Genomic DNA, 12,870 nt, shown 5'->3' on the forward strand with positions numbered 1-12,870 from the left:
TATCATTCCATACCAACTGTGGCAATGTTAAATAAAACCCACTAGAACTTCCTTACCCTACATGCAGATTCACTTCAGCATGTTTTATAACCTCTTATATATCAAAGCCAGTGCCTTCTTCTGCATCAACCCCATTGTGGGTGGCAGACAATGGCATACCAAGGTGGGTGGACAGAGGAAGCCCCTGACCCCTGCAGGGAGGGTGTGCAAACACTGGAGTTTCACGAAATCACTGCTCATAGTAATAACACAAAGCAAATCAACTTTCAGCTGGTTTTATCATTGTTCTTGAATTCTCTACAGACAGTGCCCCCTCTAATTGTCCGTCTCGAGGGAGACCACTGCCATGGGCTCTTAGTAACTACTGGGGCCACAAGCCCATGTTGGTGTCTGAGTTCATTTTAAAGTGACCAGTTTGGACAGAAGCAATGGCGAGACACGTCATGATGAACTAAGTCTCTCCATGTGTCTCACTCTCAATAGCTTTATTCTGACTAATATGCTAGATATTTATGCCAACTATGGGGAAAAGCAAATGGAAAGCTGTTTTTCACATTTTACTACAAATGTGATTGTAAGACCAAAGGTGCATTTTTGATCTATTAATCTAAGAAACCTTCATTTCTTGCCATTAAATAGAAATTAAGAAGTCCTTCAACTAAACTGCAAAGGGATTTCCCCATCTTGCTGCCAGTCATACATCTATTTTCATGCCATGCCTAATATTTGAATAAATAATAGATTATGTAAGAAGGGTTTCCCAGGTGGTGCTAGTGGTAAAGAACCCGCCTGCAGATACAGGAGACATAAGAGACATGGTTTTGATCCCTGGGTTGGGAAGATCTCCTGGAGAAGGAAATGGCAACCCACTCAAGTATTCTTGCCTAGAGAAGTGCATGGACAGGAGAGTTGGTGGGCTATGGTCCACAGGGTTGCAAAAAGTTGGGACTTAACTGAAGCAACTTAGCATGCACAGATATGAGAAACTTAGACTAACTGCCTCTCTACCTCAAACAGCTCTGGCTTAAACAACTTTTTAGTCACCTCTCTTTCCCTGTGAATCATCACTAACTTGCTTTTTAAATATTGATTCTTACATATAGCAAACTTTAGTTCTCTTTCAAAGAATCCACTTCTTCCTTTGGGTTAGAGCCTTGGTGTCATGTGCAGATCCAAGCAAGGTTAGCATTTTTTCTCCTGTGGAGGACTCCTTTAGAAAATGTGGAGCATTCTAAAAACAACTGCACTACCTACCCAGAAAAGTGAGATGTCTCTGACTCAATGAAAAGGTTAATACTCTTGCCATTTAAGTGGAAAGAAAACTAGGCTTCAGAGTTAATACCTCCCTGCGATGAATAGGGTTTTAAACTTTCACGTCATTGTGATTTCAGAATTTCTTTTGAAAACAAGAAAAGGTTCCGCCTAGAATCAGAACTTGGGAGAGTGCTGCAGAGCTTCCAGACTTTGCTTTGCAACTCTTCAGCAGATGTAGCACATGTCAGCTCACACATGTGGTGTGGTGAATAGACTTGGGAACATCAAAAACAGTGCATCTCAAAGTTGTGGGAATAAGTTTAGAGATGAAGAGTTGTAGAGCAAAAAAAAAATTATATTTTTATAACTAATTTTTGGAACCAGAAGCCATAGAATATCTTTTCAAAATTCAAGATAAATTAACTCTATCAGTTTATCAAGAGAAACGGAATTTATCACGGGGAGACAACTTCCAAAAACCCTTGGAATTTCATTTTCTGGTATATCATTTCTGGTCTGTCCCTTTGTTACATGTCTACACACACTGTCTTGAGGAAGCTCAGCAAGGAGTGGATGGCAGCTGCCACATGGCCCTTCAGTGTGCTGTGAACATCCTTGTGAGCTTGATGTAAGCATCAGCCCAGCGTCTTCACCTCTCAGTGAGCGCAGCCAGTTCTGGCCCTGGGCTGGAACAGCACAGGGGGGGCCTCCGGAGTTACCGCCCAGTTATTCTCATCTCAGTGGCCCAGTTCCTCATGACTGAAAGTCCCATTCCCTTCAGCTAGATTCCTGACCCTTACCTCATTTTCCCTGGGTAAAACCAGACTCCATCTCTCCTCCCCACTTCTGGAAAATTCGCAGGCATCTTGTAAGCCTTCATTCAGACTGCAGCTCCAGTAGGAACCAATTTGAGACCTCTTCCTCCTGGTCTAACCTCTCTGTCCTCTCTACACCCACTCCATCCATTGCACTGTACCATGACCATCTCTGTGTTTGCCTTCCCCACGAATCTGTGTGGTCCTCAAGTGCAGAAACTGCCGTCTATTCAGCTGCAAGCTGCAAGAGCCTCATCTAGTTCCTGTCATATTATAAAGGCCACATAAATGGAGAATGAATGAATGAATTCCTATCCTTTAACCCTAACAACTGGACATTCTGCCTTGCATGCCAGTCCCTAGAGGTGAGTGTTCTGCCCCTGAACCTAGAAGTACTCGCCATATTGAGTCTCAGCCTCTGCTGGAGCTCTTTGATCACATCTGCCTCACACTTTGACCTCTCACTATTCCATGCACTTCTGCCCAACACACATCCCTCCCATGTGGTTAGACATCAGTGTCTTAGCTTGCAGATCCAGTACTCAACTTGGACTTTAGCCAATAATCCCTTTTCCCCATGTGTTTCTTTCCTCTACCTCCCACCCAGATGGACTTTCGCCTAAGACAAGTCAGTCTAGCCTCTGGTCTTTGCCTACAAAACTCTCCTCTCCAAAATTCTGTTCCTAGATTAACCAACCTGGTGCCTTGCTCCGTTTGTCTATCTCACCTAGTTATAGTGCCCCAAGTCCATCTGGGACACCTTGGTGTAACTCACCCTGGTCAGGACTCCTGTCTCAGCCTCCCGACCAGAATGGAAACTGCCTGAGGGCAGAGGCTGTGCATTATGTACGAAGGCCCCATACTCAACGAGTACCTTGTAGAACAACCCTATACATATATGTTGAGTGAGCGAGTGATAGTCGCTCATTTGGTCCCACTCTTTGCGACCCCATGGACGGTAGCCCGCTAGGCTCCTCTGTTCACGGGATTCTCCAGGCAAGAATACTGGAGTGGGTTGCCATTTCCTTCTCCACATTTATGTTGAATGGATTCATTAATCCTTGCCCTTCCTTAAGGTAAGGCCCGGAAGTGCGCTTTCTTCTCCACTCTGAACTGCCTACGTCTACGTAAGTACATATTCAAGTCACTGAATATCAGATGGCGGATGGGTCGTGGACAGGAGTGTGTATGCATGCAGCCTGGGCAGAGAGCTTTCTCCTAGACTGGGGACTCCTATCTGGCCTCAGGGTCCCAGCTCTTCAATATCCCAGGCACCCAGAAACAGGGGTGTGTGGAGTCAGGCACTCGCTCAAGTCAACCCTGCTCCTAATCTTTGCATCTGCATCTCTTCCCTTCCCTTTCATTAGCTTGTCACTGAAGACTGACTATGGGATCTTGAGGTGACACCCGTTTTACTCAGTTCTTTTAACAAAACGTATTTAAATTCCCACTTAGCACGTGGGCCAAGGGAGAAGCTGGTTTCTGCAGCAAAGTTCCTCCTAAGTCTCCATCCTCCTCAGCTGACAAGCAGGGGGCTCTCTCCATCCCTCTTCAGGCTCCTCTGACAGCTCAAACATCTCTGATGAATGAGATGGACTTATTTGCTGCAGCTATTTTTTCACTCCATACAAACCTTTATATATATCATAAATTTTTAATATCCAATTTGGAGTCTTCAAAGAATAACGGTAACAAACATGCAACACGAAGATAATGGGAATCGAATCATGTTTATGGCCTCCATGAGCATCGCCTTAAACGATGTCAGGTCAGAGCCACTCAGAGCCGCAAGCGTGTGAGGCTGTGGGGCTGATCTCCTGCCTGATTAATGGCTGCCCTCACTCAGGGGCCTAATGGATTGCATGACAGTTACGGCAACAGATTCCACATCAGCCTGAAATACAGCTACCACGTGGACGAAAATATATCATCCTCCATCCAGCACGCGTTACAGCTGTGTCTGGAATTATCAGAGCCATTGCTGAGTGGTTCTGAAATCCCTGTTTCTGCTTTTCATTTTTAAAATCTATTTTCCCTTTATTGAACAGGTGGCCCTTCTGGATTTATCTTGCATTGCTCTTTTTCAGGTCACCTGAGCATCTTTGTTTGGTAAGAACTGCTTTTTCAAAGTGACCACAGGTAAGACCCAGCAACTGGGGCATGTGATTCCTTCTTTTCAATTCTCAGCTAAAGCGATACCACTGTTACATCTAGGTGGCTTCTGATTATCCCAGGACCCTTGATCCATACTCTTTGACTGCTCCCCTCCCCCACCTCCGGCCTCTGCCCATTGCTTGCCTTTTGACTTTTCACTGCTTAATTGCATCTATTACCCTGGGACCCTAGAGGGGAAACAAAAGGCAGGGAAACACAGATAACACCATTTTGCTACCAATTGACCCCTATAAAATGCTCAAATAATTGAGCATTTCAGGTGGTCCTTTTATTCCTGTTTTCTGAAATCACTAGGCAAAGGGTCTGGACCCTGGTCTTTATATATAGCTCTCATGATGGACCTGAGAAATTAGAGAAAATGTGAAACAGGCAAGGACTGGAAGCAGACCTCAGGACCCCACCTGTAAGGCTAGGAAAGGATCCAGATGTTACGGGGGAAATTTACTATCCATAGGAAGTCTCCCCCCGAAACAACCTGATCTCCAAGGGGAGTAAGAAACACACTAGAACCAGACGAAGATACTGCTCTGGATAATATCAGGGATTAATAGGAACAGCTCACATTCCTGCAGCTCTAATGTACTCACCAGACAGCATTCTAAGTGCTTGATACATATTAACTGATTTTACATACACACTCACACATACATCAAACAAAATCTTAGGAGGAAGGTACTAGCCTCCATTTTTATATGAAGAAACTAGAGCACAGACAGATTACATAGTTTACACAAAGTCACACAGCTAACACGTGGTAGAATCAAGATTCAAACCTAGGCAGTGTGCCTTCAGGGTGACCACTCGAAACTCTGATGATCCACCACCTCTCTGCTAGTGACAAAAATAAATCAATATGGAATAACTTGAAAATACTAATGCCATTAATTTAAAAATATGTATTATTTATTATTAAGGGAGATTTTCTTTTAAGTCTTTGGTTTAGCAGTCCAAGATTGAATACACCAAGGAAATTAGAAAATGAGGGTATTTAATGACAGATACAACTGAAGGGGGCAGGGTGGTCTGCAAAGAGCCTAGGGAAAAAAATCCAAGAGCAAGCAGGAGACAGTACTTCTCTTACACAACCTGGGGGATATGACACTTCAAAAGCTGTAAAATTAATCCTTAAAACAAACCAAACTCTTTAACCTAATTCTTATTAAATAACCTTCAGATCTTTGATCAGGACAGCTAAGTCCATCAATTCCAGAAGGATGCCCCCTGCAGAGTTCACTCAACTATTCAGACCCTTTAGTAATTTCCTTTGTGAATTTCTAAAAGCATTATCAATATTATCTTATGATTTTTTTTCTTAATCCCATAGAAAATGCCATACAAACTATAAAAGACGCTCGTGTGTCTTATCCCATTTAGTCCCAACTCTCTGGTACGTAAGTGCAGGTTGTGACTTTAGTTAACATGAGTCAGTTCATCAAAGCAGTGGAGCCCCCCGTACAAATTAGTGACACTGAGTCCCTGGACTTGCCTAGAGGAGAAATGGGGGCTGGACTGTGGTGATTCTTGAAGGGTGAGGGGTGGGCAACCAAAGGCCCAGTTCATGGGCCTCTGCTCATTACCACAACCCCATCCACTCCTAAGGACAATTGAGACAGAGCATCAGCAATGCACTCTGATCAGGTTGACAGCTGCTTAGCTCAGTTGCTGTCCATAATATGGTGGGAAGATGATGTAAGAAGTGCGGGTCATGGTCCCGGGACAGTCAGCTTGCTCTGCATCTCCATCCCAGAACACACCCTTCTTCGTGACATATGCACACAGGTCTTCCAAAGGGTAGATGGATACCAGAAAACATGTGAGAGGATATGGCTGAGTCAGGGCACGTCTCTCACTACTTCTGGAAGAAATATCTCAAAGGGCATACCCCAGCGATAGTGGTCACGGAGAGCTATGTGTCATGAACGGAAACAAATGGTCTCTCTGAATTATTTTCTAATTCTGAGGTCAAGGACTATAAACTCTGAATTAGCAGAAGTATTTGTCAATGACCATGATGTCACAATTGTAGTGCTCGGACCAATTTAACTTTCTTTTCTCCTACCAGCAGCCAAAGAAACGCCATAATCAATGTCCAGGTACAGCAGGGTCACCTAAATCTTCTCTGGATGGTTCATATGCTAAGCTGCAGTCAACCCTGTCCCCTGGGTGTTCACTAAGCAGGATGACAAAGGCCCCAAGGCTGATCTCAGCAATCACTCTGCACTTTCGTCACTGGTTTCCTACCAGCTTCAACTTAGAGTCCACTTCCATACCACTCCCAGCTCTCCACCCTCACCCTTGGCTCTGGCCTTGCCGTGGACCCTCTGATCCAGGCACTTGGCCTGCCTGGACTTTATTTTCTTTCATGGACTTAGCTATGGACCCACCACTCTGGCCCTCCACTCAGGAAAGACACAGGAGACTTACTCTGGTCACTGCTCTGGCCTGGGACAGTTTTATGGTCAGCATCCAATATGTTATGTCAAGTACAATTTGCCTTAAAGGTAAGATTTCTTTAGCAAGAAATAGATCTGGAAACTATGCAATGTTTATAAAACTGGTCTGAACATGAAGAAAGATGAGGACTAGGAGGAAAACTCTGATGTCACTGTGCACTGTCCACACAAATGTTCTGACCAATGTGGAGTGGTGCTGTGATTTATGTGCTGGAGGCAGGCAAAGGAGAAAGGCAGGGTGACCAATCCATTGGCTCTGCCCCCTGGGTCTTTCAGAGCGTGAAGTTGGAATGCGATTGTGAACAGGATGGACCCTCCTGACAGCTTCAATTAGAATCCATGTGCCACTTGACCTGTCACATCAATATAGGCATTATCAGGCTTGGAGCAACAAAGTCTAAAAATTACCTTGCTTCTAACCCTAGAGCCAATCAGCCTCTCTGAGGACCCAAATGCAAAGATGGTGGCACAGAGCCTTCATGAATACAACCTCTGCTCAAACAATACTCTCTGGAGTCTTAGTTTTAAATCTTAGTCATTCTGTAGATGAAAAATGGAGGTAATAAAAGGTGGGGTTGTGTCATGTTTAAATGGGAGATAATCATTCTAGCAGAATTTGGTGTTGAGGGAAAGGCTCGTTGAGGCCAACAGCCAAGTATCAGGCTGAGATCCATTTTTGGATAACAACTTCAGTTAACACTTGCTCCTCTATCATTATTATGATCCCATGAAGTAGATTTTGGAATCAAAGTCCATGTGACAAAAGACAAAAAATGACCTGGGTTTCCATATCCTCTCCCTTTTTAGAACAAGAGATGAACAGGTGCTCTCCACAGCGAGCAGTCCCCACCTGCCACTCCTGTTTTGCTCTCCCCCCCCCCACCCCTCACCCAACCATTCTGGTACCAAAATTCCCAAGCTCTTCCAGTTCCTCTGCACCCTGGTGTCTCAATTGCTCAGTGTGATTCTAGATATGAGATATGAGATAACTGGTAGGTATCTCCCAGAGATAATGGAGGTTCCAAGACCACAGATTGGACCCCACTGGAGAGAACATTATCACTTTCAGAAACTTCCCACTCAAGGACTGCTTCATGGAGCTGTCACCACAAAGGAAGAAAACCCAATATAGAAGTCCCTCTGACAGTAACACAAGACTCAAGTTTGTTCTGTGCAAGACACCACACTAAGAATTTTGCAGACTTCATCTCATCAAAGCCCCCCAGTAAATCCTTATGAGGTCTATATTACCATTACCACCTCCATTTTGCCAGCAAGGAATCTGAAGTATAGAGAAGCTAAGTACCTTGTCCAAAGCTAAAGAGCTGATAAAGGCAGAGCTTGGCTCTGAACGCGGGGATCTCGACCCTAAGCGCAGGCTCTTACCCCCACACCACAAGTGGCTCTTCCACATCAGCAGAGCCAGCAGCGGAAGCCTGGCTGATGACGAGCAAGAGAAACTGCAGACACTACCAGGAGACAGAAGTGACAGCTCAACATCCCTGTGGCTGCTGGTGGGAGAGGGAGAAACCTTGCCCTCTGGTCTCCCTACTTCATGGTGGAGCACTGATGCCCAACACAACTCAAATGGAGGTGTTCGTGGAAGCCATCCCCCTCCCCACCACCAATAAGAGACTGTGGTCTATTGGACCACAGGCAACACAAGCAACAAAAACGCAGCCAAAAGCTGAGCAGACCCAAACCCTGAGCCCAGAGGGCAAGGCCTTTCCAAGCGTTCTGCCCTCGAGGTATGGGACAGGGATGCGGAAGAACGGGTGGGGAGGGAGAATGGGTAGTGGATATGGAAATGGGAGTGTGTGTGGGGGGGAGGGGGTCTTGTACAACAGCCGAAGAAACTCTGCTTGTAGATGGGGAAGGACATGTCCTTTGAACTTGACAGACTTCTCATTAGGGGGCCTGCTTGCTTTCAAATCTCTCCTATATTTCAGTTTCATTTACACATCCTGTGAATTTAAGACTATGGAATTCTAACTGAGAATGGGAGCCCAAATCTCTTCTTGGATTTCAAGATGGATTGAGACCAAGGACAACGGATTCTAAATTCATAAAACTCACCTTGTGGTTCTTGCCTAAGCATCAGATAGAAAACTGTTATGGTCTGATATGGAAAATTGTAAAAGGGAAATAAAAATGATCACTTGATATATCTATCACTAGTATTAGCTTTCCTTTTTTTTTTTTTTCCTGTTGAGCTACATAGCTTGCAGGATCTTAGTTCCCTGACCAGGGATCAAACCGCAGCCCATGGCAATGAAAGCGCCAAGTCCTAACCACTGGAGCACCAGGGAATTTCCCTAGCCTCTCCTTGTTAATAATAACAAGCAGTGTTTACATGCAATCAAGTATTCTAGTGTGATAAAGAAATTTCATTAATTTATTTGCCTTAGGGGATGACAGACCTTTGCCTCTGAATTATAAAATGTTTAACCCAACTTCATAAACTATAGGTTACACTACTCCAAATTTATACCAAACCACTAATACGTGACTTTGTGAACCCACAGAAAATGGGTAGCAATGACAGGGGCATTTAAACTATTTTTTCCTTAGGTCTCATTCATTCATTCATTATTCACTGAGCATCTACAACGAAGGATACAAAATGAATGGGATCCAGCCCGTTCAACATTCAACACATGATAATTTTTTAACTTCAATGGTAACAATAGCACAAAGGATTCCCTGCCAAGGTCTAATCATACACCTTTTGAAGTGTCAAATATCATACATTTATATCCTATTTAAAATTTATGTTTTTAAATAATTATAAAATTGGAAAGGCAAATAAAAGTAAACCACAAAAGTAAGGACTAGAAAATATTCTCATAATTACACAAGAATTATGAGGAAGTGAAAACCAAGGGGAAAAAGAGCAAATTCTTAAAGGCTGAGCACTCCGTGTGCCATCTGGCTGAAGATGTTAGTACAAAAAGGGGCCAGGAGAGCCACGGGATGCCTATAATGAGCTGAGTCCGGGGCCACCGGTAAAAACAGGGGACGTTAACATCCAGCTCAAGAATTCGTAGCAAGGACTGAGTGAGAAAATCCATTACATGTCCCACACAATGTCTGGTACAGGGTAAGAACTCAATAGATGACAGTTATTTAAAAATATTTTACAAACCCATTGCTTTTCTGGAGAGAAAAACTCAGCTGACTGGAAGGTCAGAGGGACTCAATATCTTTTCTTATCACTAAAGTCTTGATTAAAATTAAGTTGCATGCAGTCAAAGGGCATGCTCAGCAGCCAAAGGCAAAGGTGAAGATACTGGTGAAGGTCTGAGGGCTTTTAGAAATGCATAAATACACCCTCTAATCAGGGTCCTAACCCTCTATGCAGCCTGGACACAACAGTACTTAATGACCTCTTTTCTCTTCTGCTCTCTGACTACCATTGTGCCCCCTGCAAATAAGGCATCCTTTGTTTTCTCTCTTTACCTCCTCTTAGGTTTCAAGAGTAACATCTCCATCAAGAAACTTTCCACCCTCCTGGGCAGCTCCCACCCACATAAGCGGCCTAGGGTTGCATGTTGGGGGGACTGTTGCATGTTGAATTCCACTGCCTTCACCACACTCCCCCCAAATAACGACCTAGGTTTTATTGTTAGTCCCCCTTCTTTACCATTCACACCATCTCCCTTTATTTCTTATTTTCCAGCTACTAACTTCATCCTGTATCAACTTTGTTTCTAACTCAGTGATAGAAGACACATGTATCGAACTCAATGCTCTGCAGAGGCTGGACACATGCTTGTCCAGCACAAGCACACTTCCCAAGCTGAATGGCCTCACCAAAGATGGACAGGAGCAGACAAATGAAGAGGGAGAATTTCTGAACAATCTAATATTTGATTCAGCATTTTCAGTCAATGTGCAAATGAATGGACACTATTTTCTTATTCAAAAGGTTAGGGCTTTTTAAAAAAATTAAATGTTGCAACATTTATTAGGTCCTTATTTGTTTTAGAATTCAGTTCAAAATTGTTGCCTTTGAGGTTTTTTTTGTTTGTTTGTTTCATAATGTGTTTATCCCCATCTTTCTGACACATCACTCCTCCTTTGAAACCCACAGACAGGACCCTGAATCACCTGGCAATCCCCTCACCACAAGTGGGAATCCCCTCCCCCACTTAGTCACCTGTACAATCTGAAACAGCTTTCTTTTTCTGATCTATTTCATCATAAATTAAAATGTTGTCCTTGTACAAAACACTTTGATTTCTTTCCACCCCTTGCCCTGTCACAGGAAGCTGCTGTCTGGGTACCATATAATGTTTATGCTCATTTGTTTCTTCATATTACATCCTGCCCTCCTGTGCTCTAGGATGTGAGGTCTACAAAGATATAATCAGAATGAAATTGTATTAGTTTAGATTAGCATCTGTGGCATCAACTCCTATAAATGATACAGACAAGGCAGTAGCTATAATGTCTGTCTTGTTTTAAAGTAAAAATGAAAAATGACATCTTTGATGGAGAAGACTCCACGGAGACCTGGGAAGAAATGCAGCCAGTCCCCCTGCTCACAGACAGCTCTCTTCCCTGTCACATGGCTGACAGGTGTGTAATCATGTTCCTTAGTCACAGTTTGTGTTAAAATAACCAATTACCCAATGAATGTGGGTCGAGCCCTTGTGTGACTGTCGTCACCACTGCAAAGCATCTGAAACACGGGCTTGAAGGAGAGTCTCCGGTGTGCTCCTCCCCAGCCAAGGAAGGATGCTCTGCAAGCCTGGGAAAGAAGACTCTCCTGCTCCACAAGGAATCTGCTAAAATGAGGGACATTTCTCTGCTGGTCCCTGCCCTTAGGAGTAAAGCTTCCAACAGGGCCACCAGGGATGGTCAGTGGGGATCTCTCAATATCCCTGTCATTTCCTGTCCTTGGCCTTTCCAGAACACACAAGCTTCACCTCTCATAGAGCACACGCTAGCACTAGGGCTGTCTGCTCACCCAGATTTGCACATGGACAGGGGAAAATCCACCATCAGCCTGTCCTTTCCCCTGTGGTGTGATCACCTTCCCCCAGACACCACAGTGACACAGGACAATGCCAAAACCCAAGAACCCTGCCATTCCCAGTGCAGCCTCCCACACAAAGAGTTTCCAATAGATCTCCAGCTCGGGAAAGGTAGGGTAGCAACACAGAGAGCCAGGTCAGAAGCCGTGTGTTGTTCTATGTTGTGGGTATGGTCAAGAACAGCAAATCCGTCAGCACTCACAAATAATGTAAACCCAAAAATCACACTTTCGATTGGCCCAAAGGTGACCTGTTAACCTGCTGGGGAGGAAAGCCTGCAAATAACTCCCATGAAATCAATGTAGAAAGTTGAGATAATGATTTAGTTATAACAGATTGCTTATAATAACAGTTATTATGCTTCATCAAATATAATAAACCAACTTCTCTGGCTGCAAGGCCTGTGGGTGGAGGAGCCCTACCTCCCAGACCAGTGGCTGAAGAATTTGAAGGACAGGTAAAAGGCAGTTACTGCCCTGTGGCCTGGTTCCCCAGCTGTGAAGAGGTGCTAGTACATGTTACCCACATTTGGCTGAATGAGACAGTGGTTATGACCTCCATCAAAAACTAACATGGAGGTCATGTTAAGAAGAGAGTTTGAGTCATGTGTCCACTGACATCTTTTGGTCAGAAACACTATATGCTTTCAAACAAGTTTTCAGTAAAACCAAGGGAGGTGACAACTCAAATTTTAGGCAGCAAATATGAAAGTAAAATACAATGAACCAAAAACTCTCTGAATTGGCTTATTTCAGCTAAAGGAGACAAGGGGATACAAAGAGATGAGTGAAAAGTACAGTTCTTTTATATCTGTTTTTTTTTTTCTTATCATGAAAAATGTTCCACTAGAAGATTTACCTATAAAGACCAGACTAATGTTACGTTCCTGTAAAAAGGCTCAAAAAATTATGCTTTGCCTGAGATGAAGAACAATAAACATTTACACGGAAAAAAAAAATCAGCTGGTTTTCCTCTCATGTCATTCCTCTCCATAACTGATGAGTTTTTAACCACAGTCTTATTATCCTCATTAGCATAAGTGCTAATTACACCTCACCTCTCCTACTGGAAGGGCCCCCACACCAACCTTAACAACGGCAGGCACCCTAGATCCAGGCTGAGGGAACAGGATGA

General features: G+C 43.9%; 1 protein-coding gene across 2 annotated transcripts in view; it reads right to left on the reverse strand.

The window, feature by feature from the left end:
* SOBP (sine oculis binding protein homolog) overlaps window positions 1-12,870 on the reverse strand; it is a 165,513-nt gene that overhangs the window by 72,719 nt on the left and 79,924 nt on the right. The gene's annotated exons all lie outside the window — the stretch shown is intronic.

This window comes from Dama dama, chromosome 28 (assembly GCF_033118175.1).
Source record: "Dama dama isolate Ldn47 chromosome 28, ASM3311817v1, whole genome shotgun sequence".
Taxonomy (NCBI): Eukaryota; Metazoa; Chordata; class Mammalia; order Artiodactyla; family Cervidae; genus Dama; species Dama dama.